The sequence below is a fragment of the Pristiophorus japonicus genome, chromosome 1 (assembly GCF_044704955.1).
Source record: "Pristiophorus japonicus isolate sPriJap1 chromosome 1, sPriJap1.hap1, whole genome shotgun sequence".
Lineage (NCBI taxonomy): Eukaryota > Metazoa > Chordata > Chondrichthyes > Pristiophoridae > Pristiophorus > Pristiophorus japonicus.
In genome coordinates, this window is record NC_091977.1 from 476,551,323 (window position 1) to 476,576,153 (window position 24,831).

The following is a 24,831-nucleotide window of genomic DNA, read 5'->3' on the forward strand; positions in this document are numbered from 1 at the left end:
ATAATCTGAAGGTCCTGAGTTCAATCCTTAGAAAAGGCATTGATACTTGTAAAGATGTTTTTCCTTCTTTCCATTTCAGCTGCATGCATGCAAAAATCGAGAAGTTTTGCTGCGACAGCACACCAAAGGATTTGATGTCCCTCAGCCTGCGGTGACCTTCAGAAGCAGATGGGCTCACCCACACCTGACACAACTCTTGTGTCTGAACTATTAACTGAGCCAAAAGAACAGTGGAGAATGCAGGCATTGATCCCACTGCCTCACACATGCAAAGTAAGCGCTCTCCCATTTGAGCAAATTCCCCATTCACATCTGGTATTAGCTCCCAGTTTGCATCTGACTCGCCCCTTATCACTTGCCTCCTCGCTTCCACGACCAGCAGAAATCTCCTGCTTCAGGTTGGCCTGCTCCCTGAACACTTTTCATGCTTTGCTCCAATCGACGTTACTGAGCAATAGCAAGCGAGCAAGGGCAGGACTGGAAGCCACGGATATGGTGAAAGACGCCAAGAAGAGCTCGAGCCTGCGGAAGGGAAGCGAGTTGAGCGTAACGTCGCAGCCGCCAAGAGCGTGAGGGAGCAAGCGAGAGGCCTGTCTGACTGATGGACAGATGATTCTATTGCCTGAGGCTTTGCCTGAAAGAAAGTGCTGCCTCTTTTCATGCATTGCTGCTCAAAGGCACTCCCTGCTGACACACAGATGCAAGTGTTCAAGCAAAACGGCGAAGGCACTGTCCTGTGCCTCAGCTGCAACATGTTCAGCTGTAAACTGCTCGTCATATTAAGAGCTCTGCCTTCAGCGAATTGCCACTTACCACACACATACATACTTCAAAAGAATGCTCACTGCTTCAAGCCGGAGTGCAACCAACTACCTAAGCACGACTTTGCTTTGCTTTGTTTTCTACTGCACTGCTCCGCTCTCCCACCTGTGAATCGAAGGGATGCGACAGAGGTGCCTCTCTTTGGTGATTGTCTGCCTCATGCCTTGTAATCTGCCCGTCCTGTGCACCTGCTGATGTCGCAGCTATTTTTCACAGACTGGGCCAGTGGCGCAATGGATAACGCGTCTGACTACGGATCAGAAGATTGTAGGTTCGACTCCTACCTGGCTCGAGTATTTTTGCAATCTTTGCATTATGGCTTTGGATGCCACGTAAGCGAACATATTTGGTCAAACTGTCCAGCTCTTAAACTGGGCAGTACCTTCTTAGTGCAGTAGGCAGCACGTCAGTCTCATAATCTGAAGGTCCTGAGTTCAATCCTTAGAAAAGGCATTGATACTTGTAAAGATGTTTTTCCTTCTTTCCATTTCAGCTGCATGCATGCAAAAATCGAGAAGTTTTGCTGCGACAGCACACCAAAGGATTTGATGTCCCTCAGCCTGCGGTGACCTTCAGAAGCAGATGGGCTCACCCACACCTGACACAACTCTTGTGTCTGAACTATTAACTGAGCCAAAAGAACAGTGGAGAATGCAGGCATTGATCCCACTGCCTCACACATGCAAAGTAAGCGCTCTCCCATTTGAGCAAATTCCCCATTCACATCTGGTATTAGCTCCCAGATTGCATCTGACTCGCCCCTTATCACTTGCCTGCTCGCTTCCACGACCAGCAGAAATCTCCTGCTTCAGGTTGGCCTGCTCCCTGAACACTTTTCATGCTTTGCTCCAATCGACGTTACTGAGCAATAGCAGGCGAGCAAGGGCAGGACTGGAAGCCACGGATATGGTGAAAGACGCCAAGAAGAGCTCGAGCCTGCGGAAGGGAAGCGAGTTGAGCGTAATGTCGCAGCCGCCACGAGCGTGAGGGAGCAAGCGAGAGGCCTGTCTGACTGATGGACAGATGATTCTATTGCCTGAGGCTTTGCCTGAAAGAAAGTGCTGCCTCTTTTCATGCATTGCTGCTCAAAGGCACTCCCTGCTGACACACAGATGCAAGTGTTCAAGCAAAACGGCGAAGGCACTGTCCTGTGCCTCAGCTGCAACATGTTCAGCTGTAAACTGCTCGTCATATTAAGAGCTCTGCCTTCAGCGAATTGCCACTTACCACACACATACATACTTCAAAAGAATGCTCACTGCTTCAAGCCGGAGTGCAACCAACTACCTAAGCACGACTTTGCTTTGCTTTGTTTTCTACTGCACTGCTCCGCTCTCCCACCTGTGAATCGAAGGGATGCGACAGAGGTGCCTCTCTTTGGTGATTGTCTGCCTCATGCCTTGTAATCTGCCCGTCCTGTGCACCTGCTGATGTCGCAGCTATTTTTCACAGGCTGGGCCAGTGGCGCAATGGATAACGCGTCTGACTACGGATCAGAAGATTGTAGGTTCGACTCCTACCTGGCTCGAGTATTTTTGCAATCTTTGCATTATGGCTTTGGATGCCACGTAAGCGAACATATTTGGTCAAACTGTCCAGCTCTTAAACTGGGAAGTACCTTCTTAGTGCAGTAGGCAGCACGTCAGTCTCATAATCTGAAGGTCCTGAGTTCAATCCTTAGAAAAGGCATTGATACTTGTAAAGATGTTTTTCCTTCTTTCCATTTCAGCTGCATGCATGCAAAAATCGAGAAGTTTTGCTGCGACAGCACACCAAAGGATTTGATGTCCCTCAGCCTGCGGTGACCTTCAGAAGCAGATGGGCTCACCCACACCTGACACAACTCTTGTGTCTGAACTATTAACTGAGCCAAAAGAACAGTGGAGAATGCAGGCATTGATCCCACTGCCTCACACGTGCAAAGTAAGCACTCTCCCATTTGAGCAAATTCCCCATTCACATCTGGTATTAGCTCCCAGTTTGCATCTGACTCGCCCCTTATCACTTGCCTGCTCGCTTCCACGACCAGCAGAAATCTCCTGCTTCAGGTTGGCCTGCTCCCTGAACACTTTTCATGCTTTGCTCCAATCGACGTTACTGAGCAATAGCAAGCGAGCAAGGGCAGGACTGGAAGCCACGGATATGGTGAAAGACGCCAAGAAGAGCTCGAGCCTGCGGAAGGGAAGCGAGTTGAGCGTAACGTCGCAGCCGCCACGAGCGTGAGGGAGCAAGCGAGAGGCCTGTCTGACTGATGGACAGATGATTCTATTGCCTGAGGCTTTGCCTGAAAGAAAGTGCTGCCTCTTTTCATGCATTGCTGCTCAAAGGCACTCCCTGCTGACACACAGATGCAAGTGTTCAAGCAAAACGGCGAAGGCACTGTCCTGTGCCTCAGCTGCAACATGTTCAGCTGTAAACTGCTCGTCATATTAAGAGCTCTGCCTTCAACGAATTGCCACTTACCACACACATACATACTTCAAAAGAATGCTCACTGCTTCAAGCCGGAGTGCAACCAACTACCTAAGCACGACTTTGCTTTGCTTTGTTTTCTACTGCACTGCTCCGCTCTCCCACCTGTGAATCGAAGGGATGCGACAGAGGTGCCTCTCTTTGGTGATTGTCTGCCTCATGCCTTGGAATCTGCCCGTCCTGTGCACCTGCTGATGTCGCAGCTATTTTTCACAGACTGGGCCAGTGGCGCAATGGATAACGCGTCTGACTACGGATCAGAAGATTGTAGGTTCGACTCCTACCTGGCTCGAGTATTTTTGCAATCTTTGCATTATGGCTTTGGATGCCACGTAAGCGAACATATTTGGTCAAACTGTCCAGCTCTTAAACTGGGAAGTACCTTCTTAGTGCAGTAGGCAGCACGTCAGTCTCATAATCTGAAGGTCCTGAGTTCAATCCTTAGAAAAGGCATTGATACTTGTAAAGATGTTTTTCCTTCTTTCCATTTCAGCTGCATGCATGCAAAAATCGAGAAGTTTTGCTGCGACAGCACACCAAAGGATTTGATGTCCCTCAGCCTGCGGTGACCTTCAGAAGCAGATGGGCTCACCCACACCTGACACAACTCTTGTGTCTGAACTATTAACTGAGCCAAAAGAACAGTGGAGAATGCAGGCATTGATCCCACTGCCTCACACATGCAAAGTAAGCGCTCTCCCATTTGAGCAAATTCCCCATTCACATCTGGTATTAGCTCCCAGTTTGCATCTGACTCGCCCCTTATCACTTGCCTCCTCGCTTCCACGACCAGCAGAAATCTCCTGCTTCAGGTTGGCCTGCTCCCTGAACACTTTTCATGCTTTGCTCCAATCGACGTTACTGAGCAATAGCAAGCGAGCAAGGGCAGGACTGGAAGCCACGGATATGGTGAAAGACGCCAAGAAGAGCTCGAGCCTGCGGAAGGGAAGCGAGTTGAGCGTAACGTCGCAGCCGCCAAGAGCGTGAGGGAGCAAGCGAGAGGCCTGTCTGACTGATGGACAGATGATTCTATTGCCTGAGGCTTTGCCTGAAAGAAAGTGCTGCCTCTTTTCATGCATTGCTGCTCAAAGGCACTCCCTGCTGACACACAGATGCAAGTGTTCAAGCAAAACGGCGAAGGCACTGTCCTGTGCCTCAGCTGCAACATGTTCAGCTGTAAACTGCTCGTCATATTAAGAGCTCTGCCTTCAGCGAATTGCCACTTACCACACACATACATACTTCAAAAGAATGCTCACTGCTTCAAGCCGGAGTGCAACCAACTACCTAAGCACGACTTTGCTTTGCTTTGTTTTCTACTGCACTGCTCCGCTCTCCCACCTGTGAATCGAAGGGATGCGACAGAGGTGCCTCTCTTTGGTGATTGTCTGCCTCATGCCTTGTAATCTGCCCGTCCTGTGCACCTGCTGATGTCGCAGCTATTTTTCACAGACTGGGCCAGTGGCGCAATGGATAACGCGTCTGACTACGGATCAGAAGATTGTAGGTTCGACTCCTACCTGGCTCGAGTATTTTTGCAATCTTTGCATTATGGCTTTGGATGCCACGTAAGCGAACATATTTGGTCAAACTGTCCAGCTCTTAAACTGGGCAGTACCTTCTTAGTGCAGTAGGCAGCACGTCAGTCTCATAATCTGAAGGTCCTGAGTTCAATCCTTAGAAAAGGCATTGATACTTGTAAAGATGTTTTTCCTTCTTTCCATTTCAGCTGCATGCATGCAAAAATCGAGAAGTTTTGCTGCGACAGCACACCAAAGGATTTGATGTCCCTCAGCCTGCGGTGACCTTCAGAAGCAGATGGGCTCACCCACACCTGACACAACTCTTGTGTCTGAACTATTAACTGAGCCAAAAGAACAGTGGAGAATGCAGGCATTGATCCCACTGCCTCACACATGCAAAGTAAGCGCTCTCCCATTTGAGCAAATTCCCCATTCACATCTGGTATTAGCTCCCAGATTGCATCTGACTCGCCCCTTATCACTTGCCTGCTCGCTTCCACGACCAGCAGAAATCTCCTGCTTCAGGTTGGCCTGCTCCCTGAACACTTTTCATGCTTTGCTCCAATCGACGTTACTGAGCAATAGCAGGCGAGCAAGGGCAGGACTGGAAGCCACGGATATGGTGAAAGACGCCAAGAAGAGCTCGAGCCTGCGGAAGGGAAGCGAGTTGAGCGTAACGTCGCAGCCGCCACGAGCGTGAGGGAGCAAGCGAGAGGCCTGTCTGACTGATGGACAGATGATTCTATTGCCTGAGGCTTTGCCTGAAAGAAAGTGCTGCCTCTTTTCATGCATTGCTGCTCAAAGGCACTCCCTGCTGACACACAGATGCAAGTGTTCAAGCAAAACGGCGAAGACACTGTCCTGTGCCTCAGCTGCAACATGTTCAGCTGTAAACTGCTCGTCATATTAAGAGCTCTGCCTTCAGCGAATTGCCACTTACCACACACATACATACTTCAAAAGAATGCTCACTGCTTCAAGCCGGAGTGCAACCAACTACCTAAGCACGACTTTGCTTTGCTTTGTTTTCTACTGCACTGCTCCGCTCTCCCACCTGTGAATCGAAGGGATGCGACAGAGGTGCCTCTCTTTGGTGATTGTCTGCCTCATGCCTTGTAATCTGCCCGTCCTGTGCACCTGCTGATGTCGCAGCTATTTTTCACAGGCTGGGCCAGTGGCGCAATGGATAACGCGTCTGACTACGGATCAGAAGATTGTAGGTTCGACTCCTACCTGGCTCGAGTATTTTTGCAATCTTTGCATTATGGCTTTGGATGCCACGTAAGCGAACATATTTGGTCAAACTGTCCAGCTCTTAAACTGGGAAGTACCTTCTTAGTGCAGTAGGCAGCACGTCAGTCTCATAATCTGAAGGTCCTGAGTTCAATCCTTAGAAAAGGCATTGATACTTGTAAAGATGTTTTTCCTTCTTTCCATTTCAGCTGCATGCATGCAAAAATCGAGAAGTTTTGCTGCGACAGCACACCAAAGGATTTGATGTCCCTCAGCCTGCGGTGACCTTCAGAAGCAGATGGGCTCACCCACACCTGACACAACTCTTGTGTCTGAACTATTAACTGAGCCAAAAGAACAGTGGAGAATGCAGGCATTGATCCCACTGCCTCACACATGCAAAGTAAGCGCTCTCCCATTTGAGCAAATTCCCCATTCACATCTGGTATTAGCTCCCAGATTGCATCTGACTCGCCCCTTATCACTTGCCTGCTCGCTTCCACGACCAGCAGAAATCTCCTGCTTCAGGTTGGCCTGCTCCCTGAACACTTTTCATGCTTTGCTCCAATCGACGTTACTGAGCAATAGCAGGCGAGCAAGGGCAGGACTGGAAGCCACGGATATGGTGAAAGACGCCAAGAAGAGCTCGAGCCTGCGGAAGGGAAGCGAGTTGAGCGTAACGTCGCAGCCGCCACGAGCGTGAGGGAGCAAGCGAGAGGCCTGTCTGACTGATGGACAGATGATTCTATTGCCTGAGGCTTTGCCTGAAAGAAAGTGCTGCCTCTTTTCATGCATTGCTGCTCAAAGGCACTCCCTGCTGACACACAGATGCAAGTGTTCAAGCAAAACGGCGAAGACACTGTCCTGTGCCTCAGCTGCAACATGTTCAGCTGTAAACTGCTCGTCATATTAAGAGCTCTGCCTTCAGCGAATTGCCACTTACCACACACATACATACTTCAAAAGAATGCTCACTGCTTCAAGCCGGAGTGCAACCAACTACCTAAGCACGACTTTGCTTTGCTTTGTTTTCTACTGCACTGCTCCGCTCTCCCACCTGTGAATCGAAGGGATGCGACAGAGGTGCCTCTCTTTGGTGATTGTCTGCCTCATGCCTTGTAATCTGCCCGTCCTGTGCACCTGCTGATGTCGCAGCTATTTTTCACAGGCTGGGCCAGTGGCGCAATGGATAACGCGTCTGACTACGGATCAGAAGATTGTAGGTTCGACTCCTACCTGGCTCGAGTATTTTTGCAATCTTTGCATTATGGCTTTGGATGCCACGTAAGCGAACATATTTGGTCAAACTGTCCAGCTCTTAAACTGGGAAGTACCTTCTTAGTGCAGTAGGCAGCACGTCAGTCTCATAATCTGAAGGTCCTGAGTTCAATCCTTAGAAAAGGCATTGATACTTGTAAAGATGTTTTTCCTTCTTTCCATTTCAGCTGCATGCATGCAAAAATCGAGAAGTTTTGCTGCGACAGCACACCAAAGGATTTGATGTCCCTCAGCCTGCGGTGACCTTCAGAAGCAGATGGGCTCACCCACACCTGACACAACTCTTGTGTCTGAACTATTAACTGAGCCAAAAGAACAGTGGAGAATGCAGGCATTGATCCCACTGCCTCACACATGCAAAGTAAGCGCTCTCCCATTTGAGCAAATTCCCCATTCACATCTGGTATTAGCTCCCAGATTGCATCTGACTCGCCCCTTATCACTTGCCTGCTCGCTTCCACGACCAGCAGAAATCTCCTGCTTCAGGTTGGCCTGCTCCCTGAACACTTTTCATGCTTTGCTCCAATCGACGTTACTGAGCAATAGCAGGCGAGCAAGGGCAGGACTGGAAGCCACGGATATGGTGAAAGACGCCAAGAAGAGCTCGAGCCTGCGGAAGGGAAGCGAGTTGAGCGTAACGTCGCAGCCGCCACGAGCGTGAGGGAGCAAGCGAGAGGCCTGTCTGACTGATGGACAGATGATTCTATTGCCTGAGGCTTTGCCTGAAAGAAAGTGCTGCCTCTTTTCATGCATTGCTGCTCAAAGGCACTCCCTGCTGACACACAGATGCAAGTGTTCAAGCAAAACGGCGAAGGCACTGTCCTGTGCCTCAGCTGCAACATGTTCAGCTGTAAACTGCTCGTCATATTAAGAGCTCTGCCTTCAGCGAATTGCCACTTACCACACACATACATACTTCAAAAGAATGCTCACTGCTTCAAGCCGGAGTGCAACCAACTACCTAAGCACGACTTTGCTTTGCTTTGTTTTCTACTGCACTGCTCCGCTCTCCCACCTGTGAATCGAAGGGATGCGACAGAGGTGCCTCTCTTTGGTGATTGTCTGCCTCATGCCTTGTAATCTGCCCGTCCTGTGCACCTGCTGATGTCGCAGCTATTTTTCACAGGCTGGGCCAGTGGCGCAATGGATAACGCGTCTGACTACGGATCAGAAGATTGTAGGTTCGACTCCTACCTGGCTCGAGTATTTTTGCAATCTTTGCATTATGGCTTTGGATGCCACGTAAGCGAACATATTTGGTCAAACTGTCCAGCTCTTAAACTGGGAAGTACCTTCTTAGTGCAGTAGGCAGCACGTCAGTCTCATAATCTGAAGGTCCTGAGTTCAATCCTTAGAAAAGGCATTGATACTTGTAAAGATGTTTTTCCTTCTTTCCATTTCAGCTGCATGCATGCAAAAATCGAGAAGTTTTGCTGCGACAGCACACCAAAGGATTTGATGTCCCTCAGCCTGCGGTGACCTTCAGAAGCAGATGGGCTCACCCACACCTGACACAACTCTTGTGTCTGAACTATTAACTGAGCCAAAAGAACAGTGGAGAATGCAGGCATTGATCCCACTGCCTCACACGTGCAAAGTAAGCACTCTCCCATTTGAGCAAATTCCCCATTCACATCTGGTATTAGCTCCCAGTTTGCATCTGACTCGCCCCTTATCACTTGCCTGCTCGCTTCCACGACCAGCAGAAATCTCCTGCTTCAGGTTGGCCTGCTCCCTGAACACTTTTCATGCTTTGCTCCAATCGACGTTACTGAGCAATAGCAAGCGAGCAAGGGCAGGACTGGAAGCCACGGATATGGTGAAAGACGCCAAGAAGAGCTCGAGCCTGCGGAAGGGAAGCGAGTTGAGCGTAACGTCGCAGCCGCCACGAGCGTGAGGGAGCAAGCGAGAGGCCTGTCTGACTGATGGACAGATGATTCTATTGCCTGAGGCTTTGCCTGAAAGAAAGTGCTGCCTCTTTTCATGCATTGCTGCTCAAAGGCACTCCCTGCTGACACACAGATGCAAGTGTTCAAGCAAAACGGCGAAGGCACTGTCCTGTGCCTCAGCTGCAACATGTTCAGCTGTAAACTGCTCGTCATATTAAGAGCTCTGCCTTCAACGAATTGCCACTTACCACACACATACATACTTCAAAAGAATGCTCACTGCTTCAAGCCGGAGTGCAACCAACTACCTAAGCACGACTTTGCTTTGCTTTGTTTTCTACTGCACTGCTCCGCTCTCCCACCTGTGAATCGAAGGGATGCGACAGAGGTGCCTCTCTTTGGTGATTGTCTGCCTCATGCCTTGGAATCTGCCCGTCCTGTGCACCTGCTGATGTCGCAGCTATTTTTCACAGACTGGGCCAGTGGCGCAATGGATAACGCGTCTGACTACGGATCAGAAGATTGTAGGTTCGACTCCTACCTGGCTCGAGTATTTTTGCAATCTTTGCATTATGGCTTTGGATGCCACGTAAGCGAACATATTTGGTCAAACTGTCCAGCTCTTAAACTGGGAAGTACCTTCTTAGTGCAGTAGGCAGCACGTCAGTCTCATAATCTGAAGGTCCTGAGTTCAATCCTTAGAAAAGGCATTGATACTTGTAAAGATGTTTTTCCTTCTTTCCATTTCAGCTGCATGCATGCAAAAATCGAGAAGTTTTGCTGCGACAGCACACCAAAGGATTTGATGTCCCTCAGCCTGCGGTGACCTTCAGAAGCAGATGGGCTCACCCACACCTGACACAACTCTTGTGTCTGAACTATTAACTGAGCCAAAAGAACAGTGGAGAATGCAGGCATTGATCCCACTGCCTCACACATGCAAAGTAAGCGCTCTCCCATTTGAGCAAATTCCCCATTCACATCTGGTATTAGCTCCCAGTTTGCATCTGACTCGCCCCTTATCACTTGCCTCCTCGCTTCCACGACCAGCAGAAATCTCCTGCTTCAGGTTGGCCTGCTCCCTGAACACTTTTCATGCTTTGCTCCAATCGACGTTACTGAGCAATAGCAAGCGAGCAAGGGCAGGACTGGAAGCCACGGATATGGTGAAAGACGCCAAGAAGAGCTCGAGCCTGCGGAAGGGAAGCGAGTTGAGCGTAACGTCGCAGCCGCCAAGAGCGTGAGGGAGCAAGCGAGAGGCCTGTCTGACTGATGGACAGATGATTCTATTGCCTGAGGCTTTGCCTGAAAGAAAGTGCTGCCTCTTTTCATGCATTGCTGCTCAAAGGCACTCCCTGCTGACACACAGATGCAAGTGTTCAAGCAAAACGGCGAAGGCACTGTCCTGTGCCTCAGCTGCAACATGTTCAGCTGTAAACTGCTCGTCATATTAAGAGCTCTGCCTTCAGCGAATTGCCACTTACCACACACATACATACTTCAAAAGAATGCTCACTGCTTCAAGCCGCAGTGCAACCAACTACCTAAGCACGACTTTGCTTTGCTTTGTTTTCTACTGCACTGCTCCGCTCTCCCACCTGTGAATCGAAGGGATGCGACAGAGGTGCCTCTCTTTGGTGATTGTCTGCCTCATGCCTTGTAATCTGCCCGTCCTGTGCACCTGCTGATGTCGCAGCTATTTTTCACAGACTGGGCCAGTGGCGCAATGGATAACGCGTCTGACTACGGATCAGAAGATTGTAGGTTCGACTCCTACCTGGCTCGAGTATTTTTGCAATCTTTGCATTATGGCTTTGGATGCCACGTAAGCGAACATATTTGGTCAAACTGTCCAGCTCTTAAACTGGGCAGTACCTTCTTAGTGCAGTAGGCAGCACGTCAGTCTCATAATCTGAAGGTCCTGAGTTCAATCCTTAGAAAAGGCATTGATACTTGTAAAGATGTTTTTCCTTCTTTCCATTTCAGCTGCATGCATGCAAAAATCGAGAAGTTTTGCTGCGACAGCACACCAAAGGATTTGATGTCCCTCAGCCTGCGGTGACCTTCAGAAGCAGATGGGCTCACCCACACCTGACACAACTCTTGTGTCTGAACTATTAACTGAGCCAAAAGAACAGTGGAGAATGCAGGCATTGATCCCACTGCCTCACACATGCAAAGTAAGCGCTCTCCCATTTGAGCAAATTCCCCATTCACATCTGGTATTAGCTCCCAGATTGCATCTGACTCGCCCCTTATCACTTGCCTGCTCGCTTCCACGACCAGCAGAAATCTCCTGCTTCAGGTTGGCCTGCTCCCTGAACACTTTTCATGCTTTGCTCCAATCGACGTTACTGAGCAATAGCAGGCGAGCAAGGGCAGGACTGGAAGCCACGGATATGGTGAAAGACGCCAAGAAGAGCTCGAGCCTGCGGAAGGGAAGCGAGTTGAGCGTAACGTCGCAGCCGCCACGAGCGTGAGGGAGCAAGCGAGAGGCCTGTCTGACTGATGGACAGATGATTCTATTGCCTGAGGCTTTGCCTGAAAGAAAGTGCTGCCTCTTTTCATGCATTGCTGCTCAAAGGCACTCCCTGCTGACACACAGATGCAAGTGTTCAAGCAAAACGGCGAAGACACTGTCCTGTGCCTCAGCTGCAACATGTTCAGCTGTAAACTGCTCGTCATATTAAGAGCTCTGCCTTCAGCGAATTGCCACTTACCACACACATACATACTTCAAAAGAATGCTCACTGCTTCAAGCCGGAGTGCAACCAACTACCTAAGCACGACTTTGCTTTGCTTTGTTTTCTACTGCACTGCTCCGCTCTCCCACCTGTGAATCGAAGGGATGCGACAGAGGTGCCTCTCTTTGGTGATTGTCTGCCTCATGCCTTGTAATCTGCCCGTCCTGTGCACCTGCTGATATCGCAGCTATTTTTCACAGGCTGGGCCAGTGGCGCAATGGATAACGCGTCTGACTACGGATCAGAAGATTGTAGGTTCGACTCCTACCTGGCTCGAGTATTTTTGCAATCTTTGCATTATGGCTTTGGATGCCACGTAAGCGAACATATTTGGTCAAACTGTCCAGCTCTTAAACTGGGAAGTACCTTCTTAGTGCAGTAGGCAGCACGTCAGTCTCATAATCTGAAGGTCCTGAGTTCAATCCTTAGAAAAGGCATTGATACTTGTAAAGATGTTTTTCCTTCTTTCCATTTCAGCTGCATGCATGCAAAAATCGAGAAGTTTTGCTGCGACAGCACACCAAAGGATTTGATGTCCCTCAGCCTGCGGTGACCTTCAGAAGCAGATGGGCTCACCCACACCTGACACAACTCTTGTGTCTGAACTATTAACTGAGCCAAAAGAACAGTGGAGAATGCAGGCATTGATCCCACTGCCTCACACATGCAAAGTAAGCGCTCTCCCATTTGAGCAAATTCCCCATTCACATCTGGTATTAGCTCCCAGATTGCATCTGACTCGCCCCTTATCACTTGCCTGCTCGCTTCCACGACCAGCAGAAATCTCCTGCTTCAGGTTGGCCTGCTCCCTGAACACTTTTCATGCTTTGCTCCAATCGACGTTACTGAGCAATAGCAGGCGAGCAAGGGCAGGACTGGAAGCCACGGATATGGTGAAAGACGCCAAGAAGAGCTCGAGCCTGCGGAAGGGAAGCGAGTTGAGCGTAACGTCGCAGCCGCCACGAGCGTGAGGGAGCAAGCGAGAGGCCTGTCTGACTGATGGACAGATGATTCTATTGCCTGAGGCTTTGCCTGAAAGAAAGTGCTGCCTCTTTTCATGCATTGCTGCTCAAAGGCACTCCCTGCTGACACACAGATGCAAGTGTTCAAGCAAAACGGCGAAGACACTGTCCTGTGCCTCAGCTGCAACATGTTCAGCTGTAAACTGCTCGTCATATTAAGAGCTCTGCCTTCAGCGAATTGCCACTTACCACACACATACATACTTCAAAAGAATGCTCACTGCTTCAAGCCGGAGTGCAACCAACTACCTAAGCACGACTTTGCTTTGCTTTGTTTTCTACTGCACTGCTCCGCTCTCCCACCTGTGAATCGAAGGGATGCGACAGAGGTGCCTCTCTTTGGTGATTGTCTGCCTCATGCCTTGTAATCTGCCCGTCCTGTGCACCTGCTGATGTCGCAGCTATTTTTCACAGGCTGGGCCAGTGGCGCAATGGATAACGCGTCTGACTACGGATCAGAAGATTGTAGGTTCGACTCCTACCTGGCTCGAGTATTTTTGCAATCTTTGCATTATGGCTTTGGATGCCACGTAAGCGAACATATTTGGTCAAACTGTCCAGCTCTTAAACTGGGAAGTACCTTCTTAGTGCAGTAGGCAGCACGTCAGTCTCATAATCTGAAGGTCCTGAGTTCAATCCTTAGAAAAGGCATTGATACTTGTAAAGATGTTTTTCCTTCTTTCCATTTCAGCTGCATGCATGCAAAAATCGAGAAGTTTTGCTGCGACAGCACACCAAAGGATTTGATGTCCCTCAGCCTGCGGTGACCTTCAGAAGCAGATGGGCTCACCCACACCTGACACAACTCTTGTGTCTGAACTATTAACTGAGCCAAAAGAACAGTGGAGAATGCAGGCATTGATCCCACTGCCTCACACATGCAAAGTAAGCGCTCTCCCATTTGAGCAAATTCCCCATTCACATCTGGTATTAGCTCCCAGATTGCATCTGACTCGCCCCTTATCACTTGCCTGCTCGCTTCCACGACCAGCAGAAATCTCCTGCTTCAGGTTGGCCTGCTCCCTGAACACTTTTCATGCTTTGCTCCAATCGACGTTACTGAGCAATAGCAGGCGAGCAAGGGCAGGACTGGAAGCCACGGATATGGTGAAAGACGCCAAGAAGAGCTCGAGCCTGCGGAAGGGAAGCGAGTTGAGCGTAACGTCGCAGCCGCCACGAGCGTGAGGGAGCAAGCGAGAGGCCTGTCTGACTGATGGACAGATGATTCTATTGCCTGAGGCTTTGCCTGAAAGAAAGTGCTGCCTCTTTTCATGCATTGCTGCTCAAAGGCACTCCCTGCTGACACACAGATGCAAGTGTTCAAGCAAAACGGCGAAGGCACTGTCCTGTGCCTCAGCTGCAACATGTTCAGCTGTAAACTGCTCGTCATATTAAGAGCTCTGCCTTCAGCGAATTGCCACTTACCACACACATACATACTTCAAAAGAATGCTCACTGCTTCAAGCCGGAGTGCAACCAACTACCTAAGCACGACTTTGCTTTGCTTTGTTTTCTACTGCACTGCTCCGCTCTCCCACCTGTGAATCGAAGGGATGCGACAGAGGTGCCTCTCTTTGGTGATTGTCTGCCTCATGCCTTGTAATCTGCCCGTCCTGTGCACCTGCTGATGTCGCAGCTATTTTTCACAGGCTGGGCCAGTGGCGCAATGGATAACGCGTCTGACTACGGATCAGAAGATTGTAGGTTCGACTCCTACCTGGCTCGAGTATTTTTGCAATCTTTGCATTATGGCTTTGGATGCCACGTAAGCGAACATATTTGGTCAAACTGTCCAGCTCTTAAACTGGGAAGTACCTTCTTAGTGCAGTAGGCAGCACGTCAGTCTCATAATCTGAAGGTCCTGAGTTCAATCCTTAGAAAAGGCATTGATACTTGTAAAGATGTTTTTCCTTCTTTCCATTTCAGCTGCATGCATGCAAAAATCGAGAAGTTTTGCTGCGACAGCACACCAAAGGATTTGATGTCCCTCAGCCTGCGGTGACCTTCAGAAGCAGATGGGCTCACCCACACCTGACACAACTCTTGTGTCTGAACTATTAACTGAGCCAAAAGAACAGTGGAGAATGCAGGCATTGATCCCACTGCCTCACACGTGCAAAGTAAGCACTCTCCCATTTGAGCAAATTCCCCATTCACATCTGGTATTAGCTCCCAGTTTGCATCTGACTCGCCCCTTATCACTTGCCTGCTCGCTTCCACGACCAGCAGAAATCTCCTGCTTCAGGTTGGCCTGCTCCCTGAACACTTTTCATGCTTTGCTCCAATCGACGTTACTGAGCAATAGCAAGCGAGCAAGGGCAGGACTGGAAGCCACGGATATGGTGAAAGACGCCAAGAAGAGCTCGAGCCTGCGGAAGGGAAGCGAGTTGAGCGTAACGTCGCAGCCGCCACGAGCGTGAGGGAGCAAGCGAGAGGCCTGTCTGACTGATGGACAGATGATTCTATTGCCTGAGGCTTTGCCTGAAAGAAAGTGCTGCCTCTTTTCATGCATTGCTGCTCAAAGGCACTCCCTGCTGACACACAGATGCAAGTGTTCAAGCAAAACGGCGAAGGCACTGTCCTGTGCCTCAGCTGCAACATGTTCAGCTGTAAACTGCTCGTCATATTAAGAGCTCTGCCTTCAACGAATTGCCACTTACCACACACATACATACTTCAAAAGAATGCTCACTGCTTCAAGCCGGAGTGCAACCAACTACCTAAGCACGACTTTGCTTTGCTTTGTTTTCTACTGCACTGCTCCGCTCTCCCACCTGTGAATCGAAGGGATGCGACAGAGGTGCCTCTCTTTGGTGATTGTCTGCCTCATGCCTTGGAATCTGCCCGTCCTGTGCACCTGCTGATGTCGCAGCTATTTTTCACAGGCTGGGCCAGTGGCGCAATGGATAACGCGTCTGACTACGGATCAGAAGATTGTAGGTTCGACTCCTACCTGGCTCGAGTATTTTTGCAATCTTTGCATTATGGCTTTGGATGCCACGTAAGCGAACATATTTGGTCAAACTGTCCAGCTTTTAAACTGGGAAGTACCTTCTTAGTGCAGTAGGCAGCACGTCAGTCTCATAATCTGAAGGTCCTGAGTTCAATCCTTAGAAAAGGCATTGATACTTGTAAAGATGTTTTTCCTTCTTTCCATTTCAGCTGCATGCATGCAAAAATCGAGAAGTTTTGCTGCGACAGCACACCAAAGGATTTGATGTCCCTCAGCCTGCGGTGACCTTCAGAAGCAGATGGGCTCACCCACACCTGACACAACTCTTGTGTCTGAACTATTAACTGAGCCAAAAGAACAGTGGAGAATGCAGGCATTGATCCCACTGCCTCACACATGCAAAGTAAGCGCTCTCCCATTTGAGCAAATTCCCCATTCACATCTGGTATTAGCTCCCAGTTTGCATCTGACTCGCCCCTTATCACTTGCCTCCTCGCTTCCACGACCAGCAGAAATCTCCTGCTTCAGGTTGGCCTGCTCCCTGAACACTTTTCATGCTTTGCTCCAATCGACGTTACTGAGCAATAGCAAGCGAGCAAGGGCAGGACTGGAAGCCACGGATATGGTGAAAGACGCCAAGAAGAGCTCGAGCCTGCGGAAGGGAAGCGAGTTGAGCGTAACGTCGCAGCCGCCAAGAGCGTGAGGGAGCAAGCGAGAGGCCTGTCTGACTGATGGACAGATGATTCTATTGCCTGAGGCTTTGCCTGAAAGAAAGTGCTGCCTCTTTTCATGCATTGCTGCTCAAAGGCACTCCCTGCTGACACACAGATGCAAGTGTTCAAGCAAAACGGCGAAGGCACTGTCCTGTGCCTCAGCTGCAACATGTTCAGCTGTAAACTGCTCGTCATATTAAGAGCTCTGCCTTCAGCGAATTGCCACTTACCACACACATACATACTTCAAAAGAATGCTCACTGCTTCAAGCCGCAGTGCAACCAACTACCTAAGCACGACTTTGCTTTGCTTTGTTTTCTACTGCACTGCTCCGCTCTCCCACCTGTGAATCGAAGGGATGCGACAGAGGTGCCTCTCTTTGGTGATTGTCTGCCTCATGCCTTGTAATCTGCCCGTCCTGTGCACCTGCTGATGTCGCAGCTATTTTTCACAGACTGGGCCAGTGGCGCAATGGATAACGCGTCTGACTACGGATCAGAAGATTGTAGGTTCGACTCCTACCTGGCTCGAGTATTTTTGCAATCTTTGCATTATGGCTTTGGATGCCACGTAAGCGAACATATTTGGTCAAACTGTCCAGCTCTTAAACTGGGCAGTACCTTCTTAGTGCAGTAGGCAGCACGTCAGTCTCATAATCTGAAGGTCCTGAGTTCAATCCTTAGAAAAGGCATTGATACTTGTAAAGATGTTTTTCCTTCTTTCCATTTCAGCTGCATGCATGCAAAAATCGAGAAGTTTTGCTGCGACAGCACACCAAAGGATTTGATGTCCCTCAGCCTGCGGTGACCTTCAGAAGCAGATGGGCTCACCCACACCTGACACAACTCTTGTGTCTGAACTATTAACTGAGCCAAAAGAACAGTGGAGAATGCAGGCATTGATCCCACTGCCTCACACATGCAAAGTAAGCGCTCTCCCATTTGAGCAAATTCCCCATTCACATCTGGTATTAGCTCCCAGATTGCATCTGACTCGCCCCTTATCACTTGCCTGCTCGCTTCCACGACCAGCAGAAATCTCCTGCTTCAGGTTGGCCTGCTCCCTGAACACTTTTCATGCTTTGCTCCAATCGACGTTACTGAGCAATAGCAGGCGAGCAAGGGCAGGACTGGAAGCCACGGATATGGTGAAAGACGCCAAGAAGAGCTCGAGCCTGCGGAAGGGAAGCGAGTTGAGCGTAACGTCGCAGCCGCCACGAGCGTGAGGGAGCAAGCGAGAGGCCTGTCTGACTGATGGACAGATGATTCTATTGCCTGAGGCTTTGCCTGAAAGAAAGTGCTGCCTCTTTTCATGCATTGCTGCTCAAAGGCACTCCCTGCTGACACACAGATGCAAGTGTTCAAGCAAAACGGCGAAGACACTGTCCTGTGCCTCAGCTGCAACATGTTCAGCTGTAAACTGCTCGTCATATTAAGAGCTCTGCCTTCAGCGAATTGCCACTTACCACACACATACATACTTCAAAAGAATGCTCACTGCTTCAAGCCGGAGTGCAACCAACTACCTAAGCACGACTTTGCTTTGCTTTGTTTTCTACTGCACTGCTCCGCTCTCCCACCTGTGAATCGAAGGGATGCGACAGAGGTGCCTCTCTTTGGTGATTGTCTGCCTCATGCCTTGTAATCTGCCCGTCCTGTGCACCTGCTGATGTCGCAGCTATTTTTCACAGGCTGGGCCAGTGGCGCAATGGATAACGCGTCTGACTACGGATCAGAAGATTGTAGGTTCGACTCCTACCTGGCTCGAGTATTTTTGCAATCTTTGCATTATGGCTTTGGATGCCACGTAAGCGAACATATTTGGTCAAACTGTCCAGCTCTTAAACTGGGAAGTACCTTCTTAGTGCAGTAGGCAGCACGTCAGTCTCATAATCTGAAGGTCCTGAGTTCAATCCTTAGAAAAGGCATTGATACTTGTAAAGATGTTTTTCCTTCTTTCCATTTCAGCTGCATGCATGCAAAAATCGAGAAGTTTTGCTGCGACAGCACACCAAAGGATTTGATGTCCCTCAGCCTGCGGTGACCTTCAGAAGCAGATGGGCTCACCCACACCTGACACAACTCTTGTGTCTGAACTATTAACTGAGCCAAAAGAACAGTGGAGAATGCAGGCATTGATCCCACTGCCTCACACATGCAAAGTAAGCGCTCTCCCATTTGAGCAAATTCCCCATTCACATCTGGTATTAGCTCCCAGATTGCATCTGACTCGCCCCTTATCACTTGCCTGCTCGCTTCCACGACCAGCAGAAATCTCCTGCTTCAGGTTGGCCTGCTCCCTGAACACTTTTCATGCTTTGCTCCAATCGACGTTACTGAGCAATAGCAGGCGAGCAAGGGCAGGACTGGAAGCCACGGATATGGTGAAAGACGCCAAGAAGAGCTCGAGCCTGCGGAAGGGAAGCGAGTTGAGCGTAACGTCGCAGCCGCCACGAGCGTGAGGGAGCAAGCGAGAGGCCTGTCTGACTGATGGACAGATGATTCTATTGCCTAAGGCTTTGCCTGAAAGAAAGTGCTGCCTCTTTTCATGCATTGCTGCTCAAAGGCACTCCCTGCTGACACACAGATGCAAGTGTTCAAGCAAAACGGCGAAGACACTGTCCTGTGCCTCAGCTGCAACATGTTCAGCTGTAAACTGCTCGTCATATTAAGAGCTCTGCCTTCAGCGAATTGCCACTTACCACACACATACATACTTCAAAAGAATGCTCACTGCTTCAAGCCGGAGTGCAACCAACTACCTAAGCACGACTTTGCTTTGCTTTGTTTTCTACTGCACTGCTCCGCTCTCCCACCTGTGAATCGAAGGGATGCGACAGAGGTGCCTCTCTTTGGTGATTGTCTGCCTCATGCCTTGTAATCTGCCCGTCCTGTGCACCTGCTGATGTCGCAGCTATTTTTCACAGGCTGGGCCAGTGGCGCAATGGATAACGCGTCTGACTACGGATCAGAAGATTGTAGGTTCGACTCCTACCTGGCTCGAGTATTTTTGCAATCTTTGCATTATGGCTTTGGATGCCACGTAAGCGAACATATTTGGTCAAACTGTCCAGCTCTTAAACTGGGAAGTACCTTCTTAGTGCAGTAGGCAGCACGTCAGTCTCATAATCTGAAGGTCCTGAGTTCAATCCTTAGAAAAGGCATTGATACTTGTAAAGATGTTTTTCCTTCTTTCCATTTCAGCTGCATGCATGCAAAAATCGAGAAGTTTTGCTGCGACAGCACACCAAAGGATTTGATGTCCCTCAGCCTGCGGTGACCTTCAGAAGCAGATGGGCTCACCCACACCTGACACAACTCTTGTGTCTGAACTATTAACTGAGCCAAAAGAACAGTGGAGAATGCAGGCATTGATCCCACTGCCTCACACATGCAAAGTAAGCGCTCTCCCATTTGAGCAAATTCCCCATTCACATCTGGTATTAGCTCCCAGTTTGCATCTGACTCGCCCCTTATCACTTGCCTCCTCGCTTCCACGACCAGCAGAAATCTCCTGCTTCAGGTTGGCCTGCTCCCTGAACACTTTTCATGCTTTGCTCCAATCGACGTTACTGAGCAATAGCAAGCGAGCAAGGGCAGGACTGGAAGCCACGGATATGGTGAAAGACGCCAAGAAGAGCTCGAGCCTGCGGAAGGGAAGCGAGTTGAGCGTAACGTCGCAGCCGCCAAGAGCGTGAGGGAGCAAGCGAGAGGCCTGTCTGACTGATGGACAGATGATTCTATTGCCTGAGGCTTTGCCTGAAAGAAAGTGCTGCCTCTTTTCATGCATTGCTGCTCAAAGGCACTCCCTGCTGACACACAGATGCAAGTGTTCAAGCAAAACGGCGAAGGCACTGTCCTGTGCCTCAGCTGCAACATGTTCAGCTGTAAACTGCTCGTCATATTAAGAGCTCTGCCTTCAGCGAATTGCCACTTACCACACACATACATACTTCAAAAGAATGCTCACTGCTTCAAGCCGGAGTGCAACCAACTACCTAAGCACGACTTTGCTTTGCTTTGTTTTCTACTGCACTGCTCCGCTCTCCCACCTGTGAATCGAAGGGATGCGACAGAGGTGCCTCTCTTTGGTGATTGTCTGCCTCATGCCTTGTAATCTGCCCGTCCTGTGCACCTGCTGATGTCGCAGCTATTTTTCACAGACTGGGCCAGTGGCGCAATGGATAACGCGTCTGACTACGGATCAGAAGATTGTAGGTTCGACTCCTACCTGGCTCGAGTATTTTTGCAATCTTTGCATTATGGCTTTGGATGCCACGTAAGCGAACATATTTGGTCAAACTGTCCAGCTCTTAAACTGGGCAGTACCTTCTTAGTGCAGTAGGCAGCACGTCAGTCTCATAATCTGAAGGTCCTGAGTTCAATCCTTAGAAAAGGCATTGATACTTGTAAAGATGTTTTTCCTTCTTTCCATTTCAGCTGCATGCATGCAAAAATCGAGAAGTTTTGCTGCGACAGCACACCAAAGGATTTGATGTCCCTCAGCCTGCGGTGACCTTCAGAAGCAGATGGGCTCACCCACACCTGACACAACTCTTGTGTCTGAACTATTAACTGAGCCAAAAGAACAGTGGAGAATGCAGGCATTGATCCCACTGCCTCACACATGCAAAGTAAGCGCTCTCCCATTTGAGCAAATTCCCCATTCACATCTGGTATTAGCTCCCAGATTGCATCTGACTCGCCCCTTATCACTTGCCTGCTCGCTTCCACGACCAGCAGAAATCTCCTGCTTCAGGTTGGCCTGCTCCCTGAACACTTTTCATGCTTTGCTCCAATCGACGTTACTGAGCAATAGCAGGCGAGCAAGGGCAGGACTGGAAGCCACGGATATGGTGAAAGACGCCAAGAAGAGCTCGAGCCTGCGGAAGGGAAGCGAGTTGAGCGTAACGTCGCAGCCGCCACGAGCGTGAGGGAGCAAGCGAGAGGCCTGTCTGACTGATGGACAGATGATTCTATTGCCTGAGGCTTTGCCTGAAAGAAAGTGCTGCCTCTTTTCATGCATTGCTGCTCAAAGGCACTCCCTGCTGACACACAGATGCAAGTGTTCAAGCAAAACGGCGAAGACACTGTCCTGTGCCTCAGCTGCAACATGTTCAGCTGTAAACTGCTCGTCATATTAAGAGCTCTGCCTTCAGCGAATTGCCACTTACCACACACATACATACTTCAAAAGAATGCTCACTGCTTCAAGCCGGAGTGCAACCAACTACCTAAGCACGACTTTGCTTTGCTTTGTTTTCGACTGCACTGCTCCGCTCTCCCACCTGTGAATCGAAGGGATGCGACAGAGGTGCCTCTCTTTGGTGATTGTCTGCCTCATGCCTTGTAATCTGCCCGTCCTGTGCACCTGCTGATGTCGCAGCTATTTTTCACAGGCTGGGCCAGTGGCGCAATGGATAACGCGTCTGACTACGGATCAGAAGATTGTAGGTTCGACTCCTACCTGGCTCGAGTATTTTTGCAATCTTTGCATTATGGCTTTGGATGCCACGTAAGCGAACATATTTGGTCAAACTGTCCAGCTCTTAAACTGGGAAGTACCTTCTTAGTGCAGTAGGCAGCACGTCAGTCTCATAATCTGAAGGTCCTGAGTTCAATCCTTAGAAAAGGCATTGATACTTGTAAAGATGTTTTTCCTTCTTTCCATTTCAGCTGCATGCATGCAAAAATCGAGAAGTTTTGCTGCGACAGCACACCAAAGGATTTGATGTCCCTCAGCCTGCGGTGACCTTCAGAAGCAGATGGGCTCACCCACACCTGACACAACTCTTGTGTCTGAACTATTAACTGAGCCAAAAGAACAGTGGAGAATGCAGGCATTGATCCCACTGCCTCACACATGCAAAGTAAGCGCTCTCCCATTTGAGCAAATTCCCCATTCACATCTGGTATTAGCTCCCAGTTTGCATCTGACTCGCCCCTTATCACTTGCCTCCTCGCTTCCACGACCAGCAGAAATCTCCTGCTTCAGGTTGGCCTGCTCCCTGAACACTTTTCATGCTTTGCTCCAATCGACGTTACTGAGCAATAGCAAGCGAGCAAGGGCAGGACTGGAAGCCACGGATATGGTGAAAGACGCCAAGAAGAGCTCGAGCCTGCGGAAGGGAAGCGAGTTGAGCGTAACGTCGCAGCCGCCAAGAGCGTGAGGGAGCAAGCGAGAGGCCTGTCTGACTGATGGACAGATGATTCTATTGCCTGAGGCTTTGCCTGAAAGAAAGTGCTGCCTCTTTTCATGCATTGCTGCTCAAAGGCACTCCCTGCTGACACACAGATGCAAGTGTTCAAGCAAAACGGCGAAGGCACTGTCCTGTGCCTCAGCTGCAACATGTTCAGCTGTAAACTGCTCGTCATATTAAGAGCTCTGCCTTCAGCGAATTGCCACTTACCACACACATACATACTTCAAAAGAATGCTCACTGCTTCAAGCCGGAGTGCAACCAACTACCTAAGCACGACTTTGCTTTGCTTTGTTTTCTACTGCACTGCTCCGCTCTCCCACCTGTGAATCGAAGGGATGCGACAGAGGTGCCTCTCTTTGGTGATTGTCTGCCTCATGCCTTGTAATCTGCCCGTCCTGTGCACCTGCTGATGTCGCAGCTATTTTTCACAGACTGGGCCAGTGGCGCAATGGATAACGCGTCTGACTACGGATCAGAAGATTGTAGGTTCGACTCCTACCTGGCTCGAGTATTTTTGCAATCTTTGCATTATGGCTTTGGATGCCACGTAAGCGAACATATTTGGTCAAACTGTCCAGCTCTTAAACTGGGCAGTACCTTCTTAGTGCAGTAGGCAGCACGTCAGTCTCATAATCTGAAGGTCCTGAGTTCAATCCTTAGAAAAGGCATTGATACTTGTAAAGATGTTTTTCCTTCTTTCCATTTCAGCTGCATGCATGCAAAAATCGAGAAGTTTTGCTGCGACAGCACACCAAAGGATTTGATGTCCCTCAGCCTGCGGTGACCTTCAGAAGCAGATGGGCTCACCCACACCTGACACAACTCTTGTGTCTGAACTATTAACTGAGCCAAAAGAACAGTGGAGAATGCAGGCATTGATCCCACTGCCTCACACATGCAAAGTAAGCGCTCTCCCATTTGAGCAAATTCCCCATTCACATCTGGTATTAGCTCCCAGATTGCATCTGACTCGCCCCTTATCACTTGCCTGCTCGCTTCCACGACCAGCAGAAATCTCCTGCTTCAGGTTGGCCTGCTCCCTGAACACTTTTCATGCTTTGCTCCAATCGACGTTACTGAGCAATAGCAGGCGAGCAAGGGCAGGACTGGAAGCCACGGATATGGTGAAAGACGCCAAGAAGAGCTCGAGCCTGCGGAAGGGAAGCGAGTTGAGCGTAACGTCGCAGCCGCCACGAGCGTGAGGGAGCAAGCGAGAGGCCTGTCTGACTGATGGACAGATGATTCTATTGCCTGAGGCTTTGCCTGAAAGAAAGTGCTGCCTCTTTTCATGCATTGCTGCTCAAAGGCACTCCCTGCTGACACACAGATGCAAGTGTTCAAGCAAAACGGCGAAGGCACTGTCCTGTGCCTCAGCTGCAACATGTTCAGCTGTAAACTGCTCGTCATATTAAGAGCTCTGCCTTCAGCGAATTGCCACTTACCACACACATACATACTTCAAAAGAATGCTCACTGCTTCAAGCCGGAGTGCAACCAACTACCTAAGCACGACTTTGCTTTGCTTTGTTTTCGACTGCACTGCTCCGCTCTCCCACCTGTGAATCGAAGGGATGCGACAGAGGTGCCTCTCTTTGGTGATTGTCTGCCTCATGCCTTGGAATCTGCCCGTCCTGTGCACCTGCTGATGTCGCAGCTATTTTTCACAGACTGGGCCAGTGGCGCAATGGATAACGCATCTGACTACGGATCAGAAGATTATAGGTTCGACTCCTACCTGGCTCGAGTATTTTTGCAATCTTTGCATTATGGCTTTGGATGCCACGTAAGCGAACATATTTGGTCAAACTGTCCAGCTCTTAAACTGGGAAGTACCTTCTTAGTGCAGTAGGCAGCACGTCAGTCTCATAATCTGAAGGTCCTGAGTTCAATCCTTAGAAAAGGCATTGATACTTGTAAAGATGTTTTTCCTTCTTTCCATTTCAGCTGCATGCATGCAAAAATCGAGAAGTTTTGCT

General features: G+C 49.6%; 20 non-coding genes across 20 annotated transcripts; all 20 read left to right on the forward strand.

Moving 5' to 3' along the window:
- Positions 1 to 1,041: 1,041 nt before the first annotated feature.
- Positions 1,042 to 1,114, forward strand: trnar-acg (transfer RNA arginine (anticodon ACG)). The gene has a single exon. It is a non-coding gene; the product is annotated as a tRNA-Arg (tRNA).
- Positions 1,115 to 2,277: 1,163 nt separating this feature from the next.
- On the forward strand, positions 2,278 to 2,350 carry trnar-acg (transfer RNA arginine (anticodon ACG)). Its single transcript has one exon. It is a non-coding gene; the product is annotated as a tRNA-Arg (tRNA).
- A 1,163-nt stretch (positions 2,351 to 3,513) lies between these two features.
- On the forward strand, positions 3,514 to 3,586 carry trnar-acg (transfer RNA arginine (anticodon ACG)). The gene has a single exon. It is a non-coding gene; the product is annotated as a tRNA-Arg (tRNA).
- Positions 3,587 to 4,749: 1,163 nt separating this feature from the next.
- trnar-acg (transfer RNA arginine (anticodon ACG)) lies at positions 4,750 to 4,822 on the forward strand. Its single transcript has one exon. It is a non-coding gene; the product is annotated as a tRNA-Arg (tRNA).
- Positions 4,823 to 5,985: 1,163 nt separating this feature from the next.
- trnar-acg (transfer RNA arginine (anticodon ACG)) lies at positions 5,986 to 6,058 on the forward strand. Its single transcript has one exon. It is a non-coding gene; the product is annotated as a tRNA-Arg (tRNA).
- A 1,163-nt stretch (positions 6,059 to 7,221) lies between these two features.
- Positions 7,222 to 7,294, forward strand: trnar-acg (transfer RNA arginine (anticodon ACG)). Its single transcript has one exon. It is a non-coding gene; the product is annotated as a tRNA-Arg (tRNA).
- A 1,163-nt stretch (positions 7,295 to 8,457) lies between these two features.
- trnar-acg (transfer RNA arginine (anticodon ACG)) lies at positions 8,458 to 8,530 on the forward strand. The gene has a single exon. It is a non-coding gene; the product is annotated as a tRNA-Arg (tRNA).
- Positions 8,531 to 9,693: 1,163 nt separating this feature from the next.
- On the forward strand, positions 9,694 to 9,766 carry trnar-acg (transfer RNA arginine (anticodon ACG)). Its single transcript has one exon. It is a non-coding gene; the product is annotated as a tRNA-Arg (tRNA).
- Positions 9,767 to 10,929: 1,163 nt separating this feature from the next.
- Positions 10,930 to 11,002, forward strand: trnar-acg (transfer RNA arginine (anticodon ACG)). The gene has a single exon. It is a non-coding gene; the product is annotated as a tRNA-Arg (tRNA).
- Positions 11,003 to 12,165: 1,163 nt separating this feature from the next.
- trnar-acg (transfer RNA arginine (anticodon ACG)) lies at positions 12,166 to 12,238 on the forward strand. Its single transcript has one exon. It is a non-coding gene; the product is annotated as a tRNA-Arg (tRNA).
- Positions 12,239 to 13,401: 1,163 nt separating this feature from the next.
- On the forward strand, positions 13,402 to 13,474 carry trnar-acg (transfer RNA arginine (anticodon ACG)). The gene has a single exon. It is a non-coding gene; the product is annotated as a tRNA-Arg (tRNA).
- Positions 13,475 to 14,637: 1,163 nt separating this feature from the next.
- trnar-acg (transfer RNA arginine (anticodon ACG)) lies at positions 14,638 to 14,710 on the forward strand. The gene has a single exon. It is a non-coding gene; the product is annotated as a tRNA-Arg (tRNA).
- Positions 14,711 to 15,873: 1,163 nt separating this feature from the next.
- Positions 15,874 to 15,946, forward strand: trnar-acg (transfer RNA arginine (anticodon ACG)). Its single transcript has one exon. It is a non-coding gene; the product is annotated as a tRNA-Arg (tRNA).
- Positions 15,947 to 17,109: 1,163 nt separating this feature from the next.
- trnar-acg (transfer RNA arginine (anticodon ACG)) lies at positions 17,110 to 17,182 on the forward strand. Its single transcript has one exon. It is a non-coding gene; the product is annotated as a tRNA-Arg (tRNA).
- Positions 17,183 to 18,345: 1,163 nt separating this feature from the next.
- On the forward strand, positions 18,346 to 18,418 carry trnar-acg (transfer RNA arginine (anticodon ACG)). The gene has a single exon. It is a non-coding gene; the product is annotated as a tRNA-Arg (tRNA).
- A 1,163-nt stretch (positions 18,419 to 19,581) lies between these two features.
- On the forward strand, positions 19,582 to 19,654 carry trnar-acg (transfer RNA arginine (anticodon ACG)). The gene has a single exon. It is a non-coding gene; the product is annotated as a tRNA-Arg (tRNA).
- A 1,163-nt stretch (positions 19,655 to 20,817) lies between these two features.
- On the forward strand, positions 20,818 to 20,890 carry trnar-acg (transfer RNA arginine (anticodon ACG)). The gene has a single exon. It is a non-coding gene; the product is annotated as a tRNA-Arg (tRNA).
- A 1,163-nt stretch (positions 20,891 to 22,053) lies between these two features.
- Positions 22,054 to 22,126, forward strand: trnar-acg (transfer RNA arginine (anticodon ACG)). The gene has a single exon. It is a non-coding gene; the product is annotated as a tRNA-Arg (tRNA).
- A 1,163-nt stretch (positions 22,127 to 23,289) lies between these two features.
- On the forward strand, positions 23,290 to 23,362 carry trnar-acg (transfer RNA arginine (anticodon ACG)). The gene has a single exon. It is a non-coding gene; the product is annotated as a tRNA-Arg (tRNA).
- A 1,163-nt stretch (positions 23,363 to 24,525) lies between these two features.
- Positions 24,526 to 24,598, forward strand: trnar-acg (transfer RNA arginine (anticodon ACG)). The gene has a single exon. It is a non-coding gene; the product is annotated as a tRNA-Arg (tRNA).
- Positions 24,599 to 24,831: the final 233 nt, after the last annotated feature.